General features: G+C 41.2%; 1 protein-coding gene across 14 annotated transcripts in view; it reads left to right on the top strand.

Annotated features, from left to right (window-relative positions):
• The window catches only part of RARB (retinoic acid receptor beta), a 334,649-nt gene that overhangs the window by 247,177 nt on the left and 67,850 nt on the right, over positions 1 to 19,622 (top strand). The gene's annotated exons all lie outside the window — the stretch shown is intronic.

Here is a 19,622-nt window from a genome sequence, read left to right as displayed (position 1 = left end):
TTCTCTGTTTGCTTCCTTGTGTTAAAGTCTGCTCATCAGATATTAATCTGAGACAGTTTCAAACTTGTAGTATCTATTTTAATAGCTAGATTTTCTTCTTCATACACTCACTCATCATTACCAGCTGCTCAGGATTGTTTTCCCAGTGGCAGCAAATTAATATGACTGTGGTCACTGTGCATTTTGCTTATTTTGGGGGGGAGGGAGGAGGGGAAAACCTAGCTTCCTTCAGCTCATTTTAGTAATCTGAATAGGAGCGGAGAACTTGCATCATGTGACGGGGCAGCTCACGGCAGCTCACCAGCATGGGGTCCCTGTGTGAGAACCTCCCTTGTACATGACAATCTGATAAGGATATCATGTGGTTTAGAAACACATTCCCACAATGTTCTCTTCTTTGTCCCTTTATTTGGAAGTGGGTTCGAAAAAAACTTAACTAATGCCAGCCCTTATATAACTGACCCCACTTTCTTTTAACGTTCTGTTTGAGCCTTACAGCTTCTTCAAATACTTTTGTTAAGAGAGATGGAAATATAATCCAGCAAGTCTGTGTAAAGAATCCTAGACACAGAGTATATAATATACCTTCTGTTCCCCTTGGACAAGGTGATTTTTCTCTCCCCTGCTTATACCATATATAAACTGAATATTATAAAGCTATGTAAGTTAAATATACACATGCAAGCAACACTTGTGTAGGTTTAATAGGTTAAGGTTTGAATGAGTATTTATAAATTCTCAAGAGTGCTCTGGATCTTCACCACTAAAGATAGGATGTTAAAGTCCATCCATAGTTCGGAGGGATTTCTATTGTACGCACTTTCAGTGACATACATTTTACTCTCTTAGTGGACCCCCTAAGAAGGAGAGCAGAGAAATGTCTTGCAACAAAGAGGTTCTTTTAGCACCGCTTAGTTTCTTTTAATGGTTTGGAGGATCTCTTTCCATTGAACCATAATATTTTTCTCTAGACTCACATTGTGTTTTTAGCAAGGCTCTTTGAGCAATAAAATGACAAATTAAGTTTATTTTTGTCTTTTAGAGTCTTAACTAGTGAAGCACTTAAATACATTCAACCCTCCACCCTAGATTTTAATAAGAGTTTCAGACACAGTGTGGTCGTATGCGTGAGCCCTTAGTGTATTTATGTACCAGTACTTCTATGAAACACCAATAAAAGCTCATGCCGTTGCGCTGGATGTTCAGCACGATGAACATCCAACATTGTATTTGTTCTTAGAAAGAAAGAAGGATCATTCTCCTTTTAAAGATATATAGCAGAGGTGTGGAGCAATTAAACATGCTGTCTGGTGTTGCACCAACCAGAGTCAACTGCCACAGTTTGAGATTTCCTTCAGTGGGTTCTTCAGTTCTAGAAAGCCATTTGTGCCTGTGAGATACAAACAGTGGAAGGAATGGTTTGGTAAAAAAACCCAAACAAACAAACAAAAAACCAACAGCCACCAGTCAAATAACACAAAAAATTTCTCGAATCCTGTGATTTTTTTTATCTGAATGCAGCTTGTGGTGAGTTCCTGAAATGGCCTTTACACCATTCCAGTGGTCTTCTCCGCTCAGCTGGCTGGTGGTGCAGCAGCACATCATGTAGAGGTGTGTATCTCTTTTCTTATGAGAATTCCTTGTCGTCTTCCAGTCTTGTACCAGAATCACTCCTCTGCCAGCTGGTGACTGATACCAGGAGGATTCCCAGGTTCCTGCATGATAAGTGGGTGTAACAGCATCTGAGTTGATATAAATATTTCACTTGTTCACAAATACCGATCTGAGATAGAGGTGTTCAGGCATGGCTCTGCCGTACCCTGGCTTTCGGGGGTCTCGGAGCCTCCTGCCTCCAGCACTGTTGCTTGGGGACTGGCCATGGGCAGAGCCCGGGGCAGGGGGCAGGCTCCTCCACTGCTCGCCTCTCTCCATCTCCCGAGTACCTCCTTAATTCGTTATCTTGTACCCAAAACCCCACAATGAAGACCAGCGTTGCTTGTCTTTCCAAGACTGAACATTCACTCGCACACAAAGAAAAAGGAGTTGGAAAACTGTGTCACAGTGCCACCTGGCGATACATGCAAACCTTCTCTTCCCCTTGGCAGGGGCTGCGGCAGCTGAGGCAGTTGATCCGCACGCAGATGCTTTTTCCAGGTTCCTGATTCAGGCGCAGGGAAATGCCTGTGTCCCCCAAAGCTCGACTGGCTGGGTTTTTTTGCGCAACTCCCTGGGTTGCTTTAATCAGAGATCCTATCTTCTCTACAAACCTTTCCTTCCTAGCAGAGAGCAGTGATCCACCAATCTGCATTTTTGGCTTGGGGCACAAATCAAAGGACTAGCTAAAAAAGGCACGCATATGTGAGCTTTTTTTATTGTTAAGATCAGGCCCTGAGGAGGGGTGTGTGTGTTGCTTGTTTTAAAGCAGTTGTTCATAGTTCTGCCTCTCAACTTCTGGTCTGAAGAGGTTTTCCTTTTTTCCCCCCATCTGTCAGAGTATTCCTTCGCATGGCTTTGTTGTTTGGTTTTCTTCTTTTCCTGCATTTGAGGAAGAAATTCTGTTAGTTACTGGATCAGGGTATATATCTTGGTGGCTGGCTGGAAAGTCTCAGATGACCTGTCTTTCTTAAAGATCCCTCACTTTCCGCCTCACGCTTTGAACACCAAGATGGAAAATGAAGAACAAATGGCAAATTATCTTTCAGATACTTGTGCAATGTGTCTGATGAGGGGGACTAACAGGAGACTATACTTTTCCCAAGTCCTCATTGCCCAGTGAACCTCAGCCTTCCTGTCTCTGTTTAGAGAGCACATTCCAGCTGTGTTTTTCGAATTGCATGTATCGTCACATGCTATGCAGGTTAGGTATGTGAACTGCTCATCTTTCTGCACTTTGCGTGTATTGCCACATTCACTTCTCTGAGACCACACCAAGAAGGTTCCATTATCTCTCGAAGTTTTGAAACAAAGCCTTCGGCTGCCTGTGAGAAGTCAGAGCTGACTCACATCCTTCTGTAGTTTTTGTGGTTTTTTTTTTTTTTCTTATCCCAGTCCTTTCCTTTCTCTGTGTTTTGGAGAGGTCCTGCAAGACTTCATGGTTGAAGCACGAGCTATGTGTTAGGAAGCACTGCATATCTGAAGGCAGTTTGGAAAAATAGCCGTTCCCCTTTCCCTGAAATGGAGTGCAGTATGAACGCTGCAATTGTTCACAGGGGCTGTTTTCACCCTTATCAAAATGTGAAAGCAGAGCTAAGTTACAGCATGATACACTGACACTGCCCAGTAATACCATATCTGTTATGTTTTCACTAACCTTAATTTCTGCGCAGAACAAGAAAATACTCTGATGAAAAGAGGTGAGGAAGGAATGACGCAATTAAACGAGATTAAATCAGAGTATCGGTTTCTCTGGAACACGTATTTGGCTCTTTACCAACAGTCTTCTCCCCGTTTTTCAAATAAACACATATTTTCACATGATAACTCTATTTGAAATATTAATGCTTCTAAGGCTGCATTACCTTTGTTTTTTTCATCAAAGTCCATTACTATGAAAAGGCTGCTGCTCCTTAGGCTGTTTCAGCTTCAAAAGAATTTTAGGGCCTGGTCTATTGGAAAGCTTGGGGGTATAATTAGTGAAAATGGAAATAGATGCAAGAGAAATTTAGTTCCTGATGTTTTAATTTAGTGTAGTACTGCCATGTGTTGTTGAAGAGGATTCTTAAAGGCAAACATAATTATTTCATTATGGTCTTCAGAATGCTTTCATTGGTCTTAATGACAAGAAGCTGCATAAGGAGTCATACATTTTAATTAGACCTTCTTATATTTACATCATATAAATAACAAATAATTGATGAAAAACAAGTCTTCTGAATGGATGATTTCACACAGAGCTCTGGTTACAGTTTAATGATAAAACATTTCTCTTATTGCTTTGCATTTTAATTATCTAGAATTATTACTCTAGCAGAAATCTCAAAATACTGTTATTTTCATGCATTTCATTAGATTCACAAATGATTTTATGAATCTGAAGCTAAGAGAAAAGGTGGGTTTTGACATACATTTACGATCAGTTTCCAGCTTTATTAATTCCATTTTGCTTTAATTTCTTACATTTAGATAACTTCTTGTTTTGGTGATAGACTCCCCAGTAAAAGTTAATGGGAAGAGGATTCAGACCTTTTTCTATGTCTTCAATTCCCTACATAGGAGCCATTGTTAACAACCCAAAACTCCTGTAGAGGTCAAGGAGTGAGTATGAAATTGTAGGGCTTGCAGTGGAATTTTCTTAGAGAAAAATTGTTGCCTCTTTCTCACCAGCTTAGTTGAAAGTTGTATTCCCAATTTACTTTGAAAATCTTACCGATACCCTTTTGTAATTGTGTGAATGCTTGCAGGTGCATTTAAAATACCTATTTTTTTCTTTTCTTTACCCCCTTTATTGGATGCTTTATAATACCAGGAGAAATTACTTTAAGAGTTTTGCTACTTGCAATAGTCTTCCATGTTTGCAAGCTCTCCAGCCTTTCATTTTTGTAACAAAACATATTTCATATGATTCATTCCTGAGAGTATACAGAACGCTAATTGTTGTTATTGATTTTAAATTTTGCAACCATTACAAGTAACCCAGATGAGTGGCAGATAAAGAGTAATAACCCATGAAGTTCTGGAAGTGTTTCATGTTTGTCTGTAGTACTTTATGTGATCAATAGTAACTGCCCCATTGAAACTAACTGCTGTATCAAATAACAGTAAATCAAATGAATGTGCTTACAGATTATTTATTGAAAGCTTTAATTGTTCACTGGGGCCCTGCTTATCTCAGGAAACAATAGAAGGCAATGATCAGGCAAACTGGTTTGCACATGCAGGGGTGCAGTGAAACAGCGGGATCACCCCTGTGTCTGGATGGTGTGAGAGCTTTCCAAAATTTGCCTCTGTCCCACTAGGATTGCCCACTCACTGGGATTGCCTGTAGGAGTTGATCCCAGGGTAGATTGGTTAGAGGTGAGCTTCTCGAGTTCGCAGTTTACTCTTTTTCTAGTTACTATTTTTATAGATTGTCATCTTTGGATGGCAATTTTTTTGTATCTGGTGGAATAAAGTTTGGGAAAAGAACTAATAAGATTTCCCAAAATTTCCGGGAGGTCCATGTAATGAGAGACAAAACAAGATCAGACCTTAGAAAGGGAAGGGAAGTAAAGAAAAGCATACTAAACTTACTCAGTGGAAAACTTAGCTGGGTGTGTTACAGTTTTGGGTGATTATATGCTGCTGTACAGTTATCAGACTTGCACAAATACTGAGAAATTAAAAGCAATGATGTGCTGTTGTATTTTACTAATTCCTTAAAATGGCTGCTCTGCCTTGTCACAGTTACTCCTTGAAGTACTAGTGCCACAGGTTGGAGGTTTTCTGGGACTTAAAGTGAAATGGATAGTCTTATAGGCAGTTTCACTACTATCCACAGTTTTTTTAATAGCCTTGGTGTGTTGTCAATAATACTTAGCTGTGGCTTCGGAATCCTTTTGGTATCAGCAGAGGCACTAAAGCTTTCCTTCAGCAAATTCAGGAAGATGGCACTGAATTAATTTACATTTAGTAACATATCTTTCCAACCATGACAACTTTAAAAGCATTTGTAAAAATGAGATTAATTTCTACAGGAAATGATGGCCCAAATCTCTCAAACATGACAGGAATATCCTTCCCCCGCCCTGGTATGTTTTGTGAAATGTACGTATATGCATATGTGTAATGTTGGATAATCAGAATATAGAAATTTAAAATTACTAAAGCACGGAATAAAGCCAGAAGTTTTCTGGAATGGAATCTCACTTGGAAAAGGTAACATCCCTTTTTCAAAGTGTAAGCTTCAGCTTTAGTTTCTTGGGACATCAGATGTCAGGACTGAATGTTGCATTTCCTTTTCGCCATATTCTATATAAAGTACAGTTGACATTTTTCCTGTTAGGATATTAGTGTCTTGTTGGGTTATTGCAGTCAATAGTGAGCAGCTTAGCTGGGCAAAAAACCCCAAGTCGTTGTTGAAGGTAGGTATTGAATAAGAAAGACCAGGTGTCTAGGAAATACTGATAGCACATATGTGTTTGGCTGCAGTAAGTTGTGCGCATATTTTTTTCTCTTCCAAGTGAGAATGGTACTGACAGACAACATACAGGTCAAATTATAATCATTCCTCACTCCAAGGGTAATCAGAAATCCACTGCAGGTAGAGAATAGGAGAACAGAGTACTGGAAAATGTTCTCTCCAGTTGCGATACTCATCTTATTTCCAGTCTCTTGTGAATGTCTTACTTTATTGATCTGTGGTCTTAAGGCAGAGAGTGGAGGTGTGCTCTGAGCCACAGTCAACAGTGCTGCTACCGCTTGGCTCTGGGACACCAAACTCCCTCCCAGCTTTCAGCTTCTGCTGCACCTACTGTGAAAGGGGCAGGGAGATGTTTGCCAGGTTAACAGCATCAGTGGAAAGTAAAATGCACCTATAAATTTTTTTTAAATAAAATACTATGTGTAAACTTGATGACAAGGACTGAGAATTATGAGGAGAGGGAATCTGGTAGTGTCTTAGTTTTTCATGGTACCGTCTGAACTGTGTTATTTTTTGTCTGGCAGTTATTCTATTCAGAAATATTGAAATTCCACTTAGGCAAGCATTATGGCTTGATAAACCGTATATTTTATTTGCCCCCTCAAAAGATATTGGCAATGTTTAGTTCTTAAATATTCCATAAACTTGAATTTCTTATGTTAGCATCAGAAATGTTGAGGTGAGCTGCTCTTAGTAATGCGCTGTCCTGGTCTGGCATGCTGAGGCGATGAAGGAGGACAGAGTTTGTCCCTGTTTTGGTCTCAGATGCTGTAAATGTATGTGTGCTGGAGGATGTCAGAAAGGTTAAGTTTTGGTCTGGCTGCCCTTCTAGTTTGCAGATACACTCAAGTGATGAAAGCCATTTTTTCTGTTATTATGTCATGTCTAAATGGAAATAATTTATTGTTTTAATTATAACCCGGTAGTTGCAGCAGTGCAGCAATGTAGCAGTGTGGGTGCAGTTAGGCAAGTGTAAAGAACAGTCTTAACACTTACTTGAGAAGTAAGCTACACGAGAGTAAAACACCTGTATACAAGCAGAGGTACCCCAGAAGGTTCAGTGCAGTAACATTAGGGGCATGGGAGATGTGGGCTGCTTGGTTTAAGAAGCTACCTTTGCTTCTCGCAGTCTACGCACTGCCCTGTCCTCTGCAGGAGGCTGCTGCTGCCCAGCAGGAAGAGACTCAGGGCTCCATTTCACAGCCCTGAGCCTTGCCAGCTTCAGCAAATGGCCCTGTTTTGCAGCCGCATGGCTGGGAAGCTGGACATGTGCTGTTTCCCCCGCTCCGCCTGAAGGGTTGGTAACCTCTGGGAATGGGCTGGGGGACGGCTGCCTAGGGTTTGCTGGCTCAGCAGGTTTCATCCCAGCTCCACTGTGGGATGAAACCTTACTCAATAAAGAATCATACCTCTGGGTGGCATAATGCCAAAAAAAGGTCTGCAGCAAGGGCCCGAGACTGAGACGCCAAGCAATGAGATATATAAAGCTTCACAGTTGTCCATTGCCTTGTAAAAAAAGCAAGTGGCTGTGTGACAAGGGGTTGTCAAAGAAAATACAGAGTTAGATCTCCTTTTCGAAGGAAATCAAAACTTAGAATTAGCAGAGCAATAAAAGCCTTCTAAAGCGAAAGCTGGAAACAATACATTTTTAATAAAATGGGCAGTTACTCTAATTGCTGAACCCCTACTGTTCAATTTCTTTTAGTGCCCTTATTCATTAAATTCAGCATACTTATACTTATTATTTACAGATGTATGCATTTTAACTTGTTTATAGAAACCATGCCTTGCAGAAAGCTGTGGATGGTATAATACTAATTTGTAAGTGTTTATTGCTGCCTGTAATATGCAATTTTCAAAACAATTAAAAATAGCAGTGGAGTTCATCATTGTAGTCAACCCTAAACTGCCCATGAAAAGTAAAACATTAGTACCGTGTACCACCTTAAAGGTTATAGGCCATTTGTAGTGGATTGATAGCATACCCATTAATGAAGAATTTACCTGTTCTTAAAGATTTTAAGCTCTCAGCAGCCTAGTTTCTGGATATTATTCTAATGTAACCCATTTAAACATATGTGATGGAGTTCATAATTGCCCTTGTAAATGGGTATAGAAAGGAGGGTATATAAATCAATTAGTGATATCCAGCAGTGTGGCTGTAATACAAATTAATTGGGATGATAAGCATTTTAACTGCTACTATACTTACTCGAAGCAGTTTTGATCACTGAATTGGCTCTTGTTGAGTCACTCTATTAATTTTAAGATTTGAGAACATCTAAAGATCAAAATGTTCTGAATTAATGGTCCTAAAGTTTGAGAAATAAAATGATAGGTAAAATATCACACAGCAAGTCAGTTTTACTGCATTTGCAAATAGAGCACAACAGTTGTAATTTGTTCATGTGGTACTGAACAACTGTGTAATAGTATTGCGTGATTAAAGATGTTAAAACACTCATTTTAATGCTGGATTCAAGCCACAGCAAAAAGTCATGATGAATGGTGTCATAAGAACATGTTGAATGTATAGAAAATAAAAAAAATACTTGGCAGACATACTGAAAACTAATACCAACTTGGATAGAAGGCAAGTTTTGAAGAATAAAATCATTCCTTTAGTATACTCTGAATTATTCTGTTTGGATGCTTGAAAAGATTTGAAGATAAAAGAAAAGTCTTCAAAACACTGTAAAACATTTAATAACTATAAATGGAGAAGTTATGACTTGGTAAAATATCTGGATGTGTGTAGGGATTATAGTAACTATTTCATTTCCCTTGCAATTTTTATTTAATTTTGAAGATACTGGATCTGAGTTTTCTCCCATTTATGTTTACAAGTCAAGAGTCCGCCTTGGAATTGGTGGGGTGACAACACCATAAAAGAGATCTGAAAAAAGAATCAGACCCCTTTTATTTTTAAGTGTTTTATCCCGCACAATGTGCCTTTTTTTCCTTACTTTTCATCCTGCAGGGAAAATATGCTGAATTTGTGACGCCACAGTTGTATCAGTAGGCTACAGAAATAGTCTTCATTTTCATAAATAAGGAGTAAAGAGGCCAGAGTCCTCATTCTCTGTACATTTGTGTCACTTCTTTGCCTATGCCACTATGCTCCAGATGAGAATCTGACCTTGGGAATTCACTGGTAAAGCAAACGGGGCCTGAATTGTAAGAAACGTTAATTTTTAAGAAAAAATCTAACTTTGTGCAAATGATAGCACAATTGTAAACGTTTTTTAAAGAAGATCCTTTTTTTTCAGTTTTGCAACAAAGCGGAATTTTCACTTGAGACTGATGCAATTTTGCATGGTAGTGGCCAAGCAGAAAATCACCGACCTGAAAAAACTACAGAGCTAGCATCTTTCGGATGTTTTTCTTCATTTTTCCGTATGATTTATTTTTTTCATTTAACATGTTTTCTTTTTCATTTTGAAGGTAGGCTCCTAATACAAAGTGATGAGCTGTTGCCCTGTAAACTCTGCTGTGCCTGCCAAACCCTCCGGCCATCCTGTCTGTACACTTACTTTCACCCTGGCTCCCTCATGGTGTCTGCCTGGCCATTTATTTAGCGAAAGACACTCCTGTTCTCAGTTACTAGCACATCATTAAGTCTCACTGTCCTGAGAGTAACACAGGTATAACCAGATGCAGTTCTTGTCCCTGATACAATTAATCCTGACAAGCTTTCTGCCTTCCATGTTTGCTCAGGTGTAAATGCTTCTGTCTGGCTACATGGACACATAAACCCAAATGTAGAACTGCTTTACTGCTATAACTGTAAAAAAACCCAAAACCCCAAACCAAAACAAAAAAACAAACCCCCCAAAAAACCCAGCCAGAAAAACAGTGTAATTTTCTTTGAAAAGGTTATGTGAACATGAAATCTCCTATGTTAGCTATACATACTACCCCTGGGTTTAGTGGAGCTGGTGCTTGAGAGCCAGGCATTGCAAACCAGGGTAAACCTTATTCCTGTTTGAAAATATCCTCCTGAGCAAACCTACAGAATATGAATGTGCTTTTACAGAGAGGCTGCAGCCTTCTTGTTGTCCTTTACAGCTTAGAGTATGTAGTTGCCAGAAGTCCTAACTTTACTGGGAGAAGCACCAGAGGTAGTTGCAGTGACGGCTGTTCCACAGAATACCTGTGAGACACAACAAAACGATGCAGCAGCTTCAGAAAAAGGTTTCAGGGTGTTTGCATTCAGACATACATGGTCAGGACACATTGGTGATTTCCAGGTCATACATGCTCAATATATAAGACTAGCCTCGTAGATTCAGGCTTATGTCTTGGCAGTATATGAGGCTGATGTTGGCTTGGACAGTATAGTCAGGAGTAGAGGGTTTTGTGGCAGTTTCTGGTGCTGCTTACGCCTGTGTGGGACACAGCACCAATGTGCATGGGTGCAGATTCAGGATTTCTCTGAGGGCGGGTTTGTTGTCTGCCAGGGCATTCCTGTGTAATTGTATATATGGTGGAGTAGTCTTACAGGAAGTTAGGTCTTAGCTGGCTGTGGAGATCAGCAAATGAAGACAAGCCTTTTGTCATCTCGAGTTCCCTGCCTGCAGCAACAGTGGCTTCTGGGGAGCAGAAGGCACCCAGCCCTGGCCTGCTTTGCAGTTGGCAGGCAGGCGGTGTGCACACGCAGGCTTGGGGGTGTTTCAGAGTCTGCACATTAGGGGGACTTAGCACAGACTTGAGTTCCCTGCTCTGTCATGTCTCCTGTGTGTAACTTAGACAAGACATGTAAGGCTACGTTTCAAAGGCGCTGCTAGAGCTACAGCTAGGTTCTCAATTGCCTTTGAAAATACCGGCTGGGTACTGCTTGCATTTTTCTAGGAATTTAAGACCCAAGCAAATGAAACTCTTAGGCCGTCAGTGCTTCCATTTCCCATTTGTAAAGTAAGACGAATACCTCACTTAGGTGTTACAAAGGTTAAAATATGAATGCTTATGGGTTATTCACATACTGGAGTGGCAGGGAGGGACCATGCTTGTAGATCAGATAGGTAGAAGAGAGCAGGATCCTTCATGCTGCTGAATATGGCAGGGCCAGAATTGCTGCCAGCTGTGTTGCATGGTAGGGACAGTGGGCCTGGGGAGTCACTTAGGGTGTCTGTGATCTGTGCAGGAATGTCACTTGGGAAGATGCACTGGCAGGTCGGGCCCCTGGAGCGCCTGAATAAATGGTACTGTGAAGGTAGGTTACTGATGTTGCATTGATTAACAAATGGATTAATTAAGAGGTCAGATTGTGGCATAACAGAAAAGTATGTTACAGAAGAATGACCACCCTTCACCAGGCAACTGATCTTTGTGGGAATAATGAAATCTGTGCTACAAGTGAAGAAGTTAGCTGCTAAGGAACAGAAATTGTATTATGAGACTAGAACAGAAGGGTAACTGAAAGATAGATGCTGCTGTCTTCTGATTTACTGCAAACAAATCTGGATAGCTCTGCTGTGCTGGTAGTAAGATGATGAACTTCATTTCCTGGCCCTAATCACCTCACAGAAATAGAGGTTTCAGAGGGCTATACTCCTGTTGCATGGCCAAGATTAGTATCCACTGACTCTGCTGACTTAACGTTACATGACTCTGCTAGTTAACATTACAGAGTGGCAATTGAAACTTGGCAATTTTGTTGATGAAAGGCACGAAGGACTATGATGCAGCTTGCTCTCTCCCAGTTCTAAACTGGGGGAGATGCAGCAGACTAGTGTAAACGCTTCTTTTCTGCCATTTCGGTTGTCAAATACTACTTGGTATACATACAACAAAGGCATTTGCTGAATATGAAGAAGCCTTTTTGTTGTTGTTGTTTGGCATTTGTGAGGGTTTTTTGACTCATCCTTTGAAGCTAGTCTGCATTTTAACACTGAAATGCTAATTTAACACTGAAATAGTTAAAATGAAAGCACTCTAAGGACCTGCTTTGCAAGTAATGGTTCCCCTCAAGGTTTTGGAGGCCTTTCAAGGTTCATTCTTACAAATATCTTTTGACTTGGCAGGATCGCAACCATTACCATTATTTGCATTGGAGTAGCGCTTGAAGGTCCTGCAGTGCTGGTTAATGTGCAACATATTCTGAGACCCTGCCCGAAATATTGTATGGTCTAAACAAATGAGATGCAAAGGGTGGGGGAAGAAAATACTGTCCTGATGGTATGTCTGTCTGCAATGGAGCAATGGCCAAATTTGTACTTGGAACTTCATTAGGGTAAGGATATCAGAGCAGACAGTGTGCTTAACTGCTTCTTGTACTCACAAGGCAGAGGGCAGAGTTCAGCAGGACCCCTCTTGTCCCAGATGCGACGGGACAGAAGCCAGCTGTCCGTATCGCTCTTTAACTGACAAGACTCCTAACAGCAAAAGCACTTTGGCTTTGAAGACTTCTGCCAAATCAGCTGCACCTATCGAGTCTTGCACCTTGTCTGAGATAGCTATTGGCAGCAGCAGCCTGTGCTCTAGGTATGGCTTTTAAAATGACCTGGTCTGAGGCATCTTCTAGGTGACCTTGTGTGCAGTTTGTCCATTAGCAAGTCTTTGCAGATTGGGCTTCTGAGCTCCATAACCTCTACTTCTTGCTAGTTTTACTGTTACTTTATTCATACAGTAGGAATCCTGAGTAGCACGTAATGAAAACCTGTGGGATACTCTTAGCTTTTAAAAGTAACAGAAAAGGATCATTTGGATTGGGCACCCTCAAGCAGAAACCAGGTCGTGAAGTTTGATCTCGTGTCCCTGTGGAAAGTGAAATTCCCCTTTTCAGACTAAAAGCAAACCTGAAGACTTAGAGGTTTTCTTGGCTTTCAGCCCAAATAATACTTTTTTTTTTCTTCCCCCAAGGCCTAGACAGTCTTGTAGAGATGAACTATGACTTGATGAAAATCAATGGTAGAAAAATTGTAATCAAGAATTAAAAATAGAGTAACTTACACTTAACATCACGGCTTTAAGGCAGATGTGTGCACCTAGCAAGATGCAAATAATGATATAGAAGCCCTCAAATATGGAAAACATACTTTCTTAAGTACTTCTGAAAATCCTGATATTTATATCTCAGTCTGGAGTTATTGTGGCAGTCTATCTTTTAATCCAGGTATGTTGTGTTCACTCGTAATAAAAAGCATTCCCTCCTGAACTTTGATGCATACCCAGCCCTAGGAGGAAAGGCTTTTTGGTTGTGGTAATTCGTTCTACATTGATTAACATTTGCACATGGCTTCCCCTGAGCCTTTTCCTCTGTCCTCCTGACCTCAGCCCACTCCACCTCCATGCCGTCAACCCCCGGGTAAAACAACAATCCAGCACAGCGAGTGCTGATAGGTGAAATAGTAGTGCGACTTCTTTCCTTTGTGTTGTTTTCTTTGCAAGGAAGAAAATGGGAGTCTTTGCACAAGGGAAGACTTTGTTTTCCTCTTTCTGTTGTCTGTGATCCCCACCTGTTGTATATATGGTAAAAATATCTGGGACTTATAACCCAGCAACAGTACGCAGCCAGAGTCATGTGTGACCGGGTCAAACACACACTCGCTGGAGGGTCATGGCCAGGTTACTAAGTCAAGGCTGGCAAGTCTCCATGATAATGTTTTCTTTCTCTCTCACTTTTTTTTTTTTTTTCTTCTCCCCTTGTCTGTCTTCCAAACAGTTTAAAAAAAAATCCTTGTAACAATGCAAACTATTTAAGCATGACAAATTCAAAGAAGTTTTTTATTAAAAAAAAATTGGATGGGGAGGGCTGAGTCAATGATATTTTGGATTTAATTTTATAGTATAGTTTTATGTGGCACATGAAAGAGAGAAATTTGTATTGAAACAATTGAGACCCACTTTCCCAGTTCCTGGCTCTTTCCTGGAAGATGATTAAAAGCAGACTTTTTTTTCCAGACGAGACATAAAAATTAAATGATCTACAGTATATAGTTATTTTTTCAAATGTTTGGAGGCTTATAAATAACTTCTACAATCAAATACACACATACAAGCAGCAGAGAATCTGGTTCTAATTACTTGTACTTTAGTTGAACTTTGGCGTTTCCTTTGACTTTCTGCCTAATGTATGTGAGCTGTGTGCCTTGCACTCCTGCAGTGAATTCACAAAAAAAAAAAAAAAAAGAAAAGAAAAAAAAAGAGAGAGAGAGGCAAAAAATCCAGACTCTTGTTGGTGCCAACAAAAATGAGGGTTAACAGAGTGTTTTGACCAAATGCAACACTTTGCTATTCACCCTAATTAGCTGAAATTGCTGCTTCCCACCAGGGACCCTGAGTTCAGTATTCAAAATTCCCTTGAGGCTATCCAGGAAATGCCATTTGCTTTACAACTTCTTATTCTTTTAAGACTCAACTGTCCAAAGTGTACATTAACATACAAGTTTAATAATATAAGTTTCTAGCAAAATGCAAGGCATTTCATAGTGCTTGCTGCTTCTAGTTGGTCACAAAGTAAAATACCTCCTCCATCTGTCAACATGGTTTAGCTGGCAGTAAATTAGGTCTCACAAAGCAGGCTGTGCTTTTAAAGATCTTATCTGCTGCTTTATCTAACCTTTAGAAGTATTTCAGACATTTTAGGAATTGTGAAGTGACCGATTGTTTGAGAGTCCCTGTGTGCTTAAGCTGCATTCAGGTGTTGGGTGACAGCACTGAGGCTGTTTTCTCAGGTGAGTGGGGACCCTGAAGTGTCACATCCCACAGGACAAGGCATCAGGGCATGGAAACAAGTTGCCCCTTTTTTTCCCCCTCTCCTTTGAATTCTTCCTGAAATTGTAAGACTGCTTTAAAAATGCCTCTTCTGGAAATACCATCTTTCTGCCCTCCATCCTTTATTTTTTCCACCTTGCATGTACAGACATGCGTAGAATCATGGAGTCACTTAGACTGGAAAAGACCTTTGAGTCCAACCATTAACCCAGGACCGCCAAGTCCACCACTAAACCATGTCCCTAAACACTGCATCTATGCGTTTTTTAAATACCTCTGGGGATGGCAATTCCACCATGTCCCTGGGCAGCCTCTTCCAATGCTTGACCACCCTTTCCGTGAAGATATTTTTCCTAATATCCAATTTAAACCTCCCCTGGTGTAGCTTGAGGCCATTTCCTCTTGTCCTGTTGGTTGTTATGTGGGAGAAGAGACCGACCCCCACCTGCCTACAGCCTCCTGTCAGGTAGTTGTAGAGAGCAGTAAGGTTCCCCCTGAGACAACTCCTCTCCAGGCCAAACAACCCCAGTTCCCTCAGCTGCTCCTTGTAAGACTTGTTCTCCAGACCCTTCCCCAGCCTCTGGACACACTCCAGCACCTCTGCATTCCTCTTGAAGTGACAGGCCCAAAACTGAGCACAGGATTCGAGGTGCGGCCTCACCAGCGCTGAGTTCAGGTGGATGATCACTGCCCTTGTCCTGCTGGCCACACTGTTTCAGATCCAAGCCAGGGTGCTGCTGGCCCTCCTGGCCACCTGGCCACACTGCTGGCTCATGTTCAGCTGGCTGTCAGCCAGCACCCCCAGGTCCTTTTCCACCAGCCACTTTCCAGCCCCCCTTCCCCAGGCCTGTAGCACTGCGTGGGGTTGGTGTGACCCGAGTGCAGGACCTGGCACTGAGCCGTGTTGGCCTCGGCCCATCAGTCCAGCCTATCCAGATCCCCCTGCAAAGCCTTCCTGCCCTCCAGCAGGTCAACACTCCTGCCCAGCTTGGTCTCATCTGCAGCCTTACTGGGGATGCACTTGATCCCCTCATCCAGATCATTAATAGATACATTAAACAGGACTGGGGCTGATACTGTGCCCTGGGGAACACCGCTTGTGACCGGCCACCAACTGGATGTAACTCCATTCACCACCACTCCTTGGGCTCAGCTGTCCCATTAGCTTTTACCCAGCATATAGAGTGCACCAGTCCAAGCCATGAACAGCCAGTTTCTCCAGGAGAATGCTGCGGGAGATGGTGTCAAAGGCTTTACGAAGGTCCAGGTAGACAACACCCACAGCCTTTCCCTCATCCATTAGGTGGGTCAGTTTGCTGTAGGAAGAGATCAGGTTAGTCAGGCAGGACCTGCCTTTCATAACCCCGTGCTGGTTGAGCCTGATCCCCCAGTTGTCCTGCACATGCCCCATGATGGTGCTCAGGATGATCTGCTCCACAACCCTCCCTGGCACCGAGGTCAAGCTGACAGGCCTGTAGTTCCCCAGATCCTCCTTCCTGCCCTTCTTGTAGATGGCCATCGCACTGGCTGACCTCCAGTCTTCTGGGACCTCTCCAGTTTGCCAGGACTGTTGATAAATGGTGGAGAGTGGCTTAGCGAGCTCCTCTGGCAGCTCCCTCACTGCCTTCAGGTGGATCCCATCTGGCCTCATAGGTTTGTGCACATCTAAGTGGAGCAGCAGGTCACCAACCATTTCTTCCTGGACTGCGGGGACTTCATTCTGCTCATCCTGATCCCCATCTTCCAGCTCAGGGGGCTGAGTACCCAAAGGGAAGCTGGTCTTGCTATTAAAGACTGAGGCAAAGAAAGCATTAAGTACCTCAGCCGTTTCCTCATCCTTTGTGGCAGTGTTCCCCACTGCATCCAGTAAAGGATGCAAGATTATCTTTGGCCCTCCTTTTATTTCTAATGATTTGTAAAACTAGGTTTTGTTATGTTTTACAGCAGTGGCCAGCCTGAGTTCTAGCTGGACTTTTGCCTCTCTAATCTTCACCCTGCAAAGCCTCGTGACATCCTTATAGTCCTCTAGAGTTGCCTGCCCCTTCTTCCAAAGGTGGTAGACTCCTTTTTACCCTAGTTGCAGCCAAAGCTTTTTTTCCAGAAAGCAGGTTCTGCTGTCATGCATCCACTAGCCACCCACATGACACAGAAATAATGCTTTATACCTGCTGCGCATGAATGCATTGAATTTCTGCACTTCCATGCTGGCAGTACATACGTTTGCAAATAAAGAGCTAAAAAGCCTAAATCCAAGGAAGAATAGTATGTCAGAAGCCAGAGTGAGAGTCGAGCTTGTGTAACTTGAGTTCAAGCCTTCTCCAGAAAGCTGTGCACCTTGTATGTGACCAAAAGTGGATGTTCCCAAACTGGGTTTTTTACACAGAAAAAAACACCAAACTCTCTGGGTGGTTGTTCAGCAGATGCAAGCATTATATTTAATAGATTAAGATCTTTTAGTGAGAGAGATAAAGAGACATGTATATGCTTATGGCTATTTTATGGAGGGTCTTCTGGTTCTTTCCTTGTTGTACACCTTTTCACATTGTCCAGAGAAGAATTCTGTAGCAGCACCTTCAACTCTTCAGTTGCTGTGCTGTGTATTTATGAACTGAGCTGGTTGCTTAATCTCTTCTGGTTATCACAAGTTCCTGGTGCTTGGCCAGTGCCTGACAGACCTCCACTGTACTTACAGTTTGTGGTTTGAACACTACAGTTGGATGCTGGTGCTTGTTTAGGATGAAATCATGAAAAAAGCAGAAGGGTCTCAGTATTATTCGGCAAAGACTGTTTTCCCCAAACTGAAATCGCAGAAGGATTGCAGGAGTGTGGTGGTTTTATTGAATGACACAACCTTGTTTTCCTATGGGAAACCTAAACCCTGCCTTTTAGATGGACTGGGAGAGTTGAATGAGCTAATATGAAACACATTGTCTGCTGGTATTAGAGTTTTAAAACTAAAATTTTATCATTCCATAGACTGATTTGAAGCCACCATAATTCATGTATGAGCATGAAATAAGGCAAGGAATGTTTGAGGCCTCTCAAGGGCATTTGATGAATCTAACTTTAATTTAAAAGTACTAATAGATTATTGATTCAAGTAGGATGGCTGTGCAGAGATCAATAACAGAGCACTCTCTGTCTCTCTTAAATACCAAAAAATACTGTTGAAAAGAAATTACCATTCTCATTTGTGTTTTCATTAAGAAAAAGCTTCATTAAAGTTTTCCTGGTGCAGTAGGAACCTGTAGATTTTTGGTTTGCCAAGGTTCAGTGTACTTAGTGCTGGAAAAGGTAAGTACAGTTCTGGACATTGTCTTAACCACGATTTATGGAGCCACATTATTTTACTTCTCTATTTTTTCACAGCCTCCTTACTGTTAGATACATTAAAAAATTCTTCCCATTGGAAATGTATTTCTTTGCTTAGAATCAGAGCCTTTAGCACTTCACTAGCATTTTTTTTCTTCTCAAGAAATGTCTGTCCTTGAAGTTGATACTAGCTTAACTCAAGTAAAAATGGCAGATAGGGACCTTTCTCTCACAAGTAATCAGAAGTTGCATCGTGCTCCATGATGCCCTCTGTGAATTCTGCAGAACATGAGTTGACAATGAATCATGAGTTTAATAGAAATGTATCATTTTTGTAATCTGAAAAAAATCACGTACAGTAAATCTTGTTTAAGATTTTTCCATTGAGTAACATTCTTTAGGGCCTGCTGTTAGTACTCTTGAGATGTAGCTCTACTGATAGTGCCTAATATTTCTGGATAGATCTGAGTTCACAGATCCTGTCATTTCTGTCTATCTGTTGAAAAGTTAGAGGGATTTATCTAAGCAGGAGCAGACGGCTACGTGAAACATGAAAATGTATTGCACATCTACAATAAATGTGAGGAATGATGACAGCATATCACAGAAAACTAATGCAGATGTTTTGGAAAGATGTAGTTCGCATGTCTTATCTTGCATCATAGAGCTTTCATGTCCTTTCCCTAAAAGGGATAACTGGCTTTTCAGCAGGTTCAAAACGAATGACGATCTAGAAATATTAGGGCAATAAAGGGATGTAGGGTCATAATGTGTAAGTAGCTCTTTCTCAAAGAGGTTTCCTGATGCTACAAATGCTAAGGTAGGTAAGGAAGTGTTGCTGGGTTGTGCTAGTTTTACAGATTTTAAAAAAAAAAAAAAAAAAAAAAAAAGAAAAGATTATTTGTTCAGGTAATTTTCACTTCAGGTCTTATATTTAGTCGTTTGTCTCTGTACATACATCCCATGCATGCTGCTATCCTGCTATTGCAGAATTGCACATTGGAAATCTTATCTCTTGTAGGAAAAGGCAAGAGATACAAGAGCTGTCTCAAGATTAGGTACTGGTTGGAAGGGTACATGCCACAAACAGTGGAAGACTGAAGATTGATACCCAGCACACACGTGTCCCACACAATTCAATAGGTGAAAACCAGAACATGAGCCCAAAGTTGTCCATTTTTTGAGCCTGTTAGGAGATTCAAGCACTATATATCTGAAGTGAGCTGGACCTTTTGTGGTGTTGAGTAGCTAGATCATGAAAAAATTATCAGGTGCTTTAAAATAGGCTTTTGAGGCTATAGCATGTAGTCCTGTCATTACTTGCCTTACTTTAGTTCCCTTTACATTTTGCTAGGAAAGACGAATGTTTATTATACAAAGAAAGATATAGGCCAGTTTGATAGTTATAATACAGTAAATAATCAGATATTTAAAATTCATTCATGAATCATTCAATTATATTTCTTTTTTCTTTTGT

This window comes from Falco punctatus (genome assembly GCF_963210335.1).
Source record: "Falco punctatus genome assembly, chromosome: 4".
In the NCBI taxonomy this organism is placed as follows: Eukaryota; Metazoa; Chordata; class Aves; order Falconiformes; family Falconidae; genus Falco; species Falco punctatus.
Note: the sequence above shows the minus strand (reverse complement) of the source record. Positions and strands in the feature narration are given on the sequence as shown.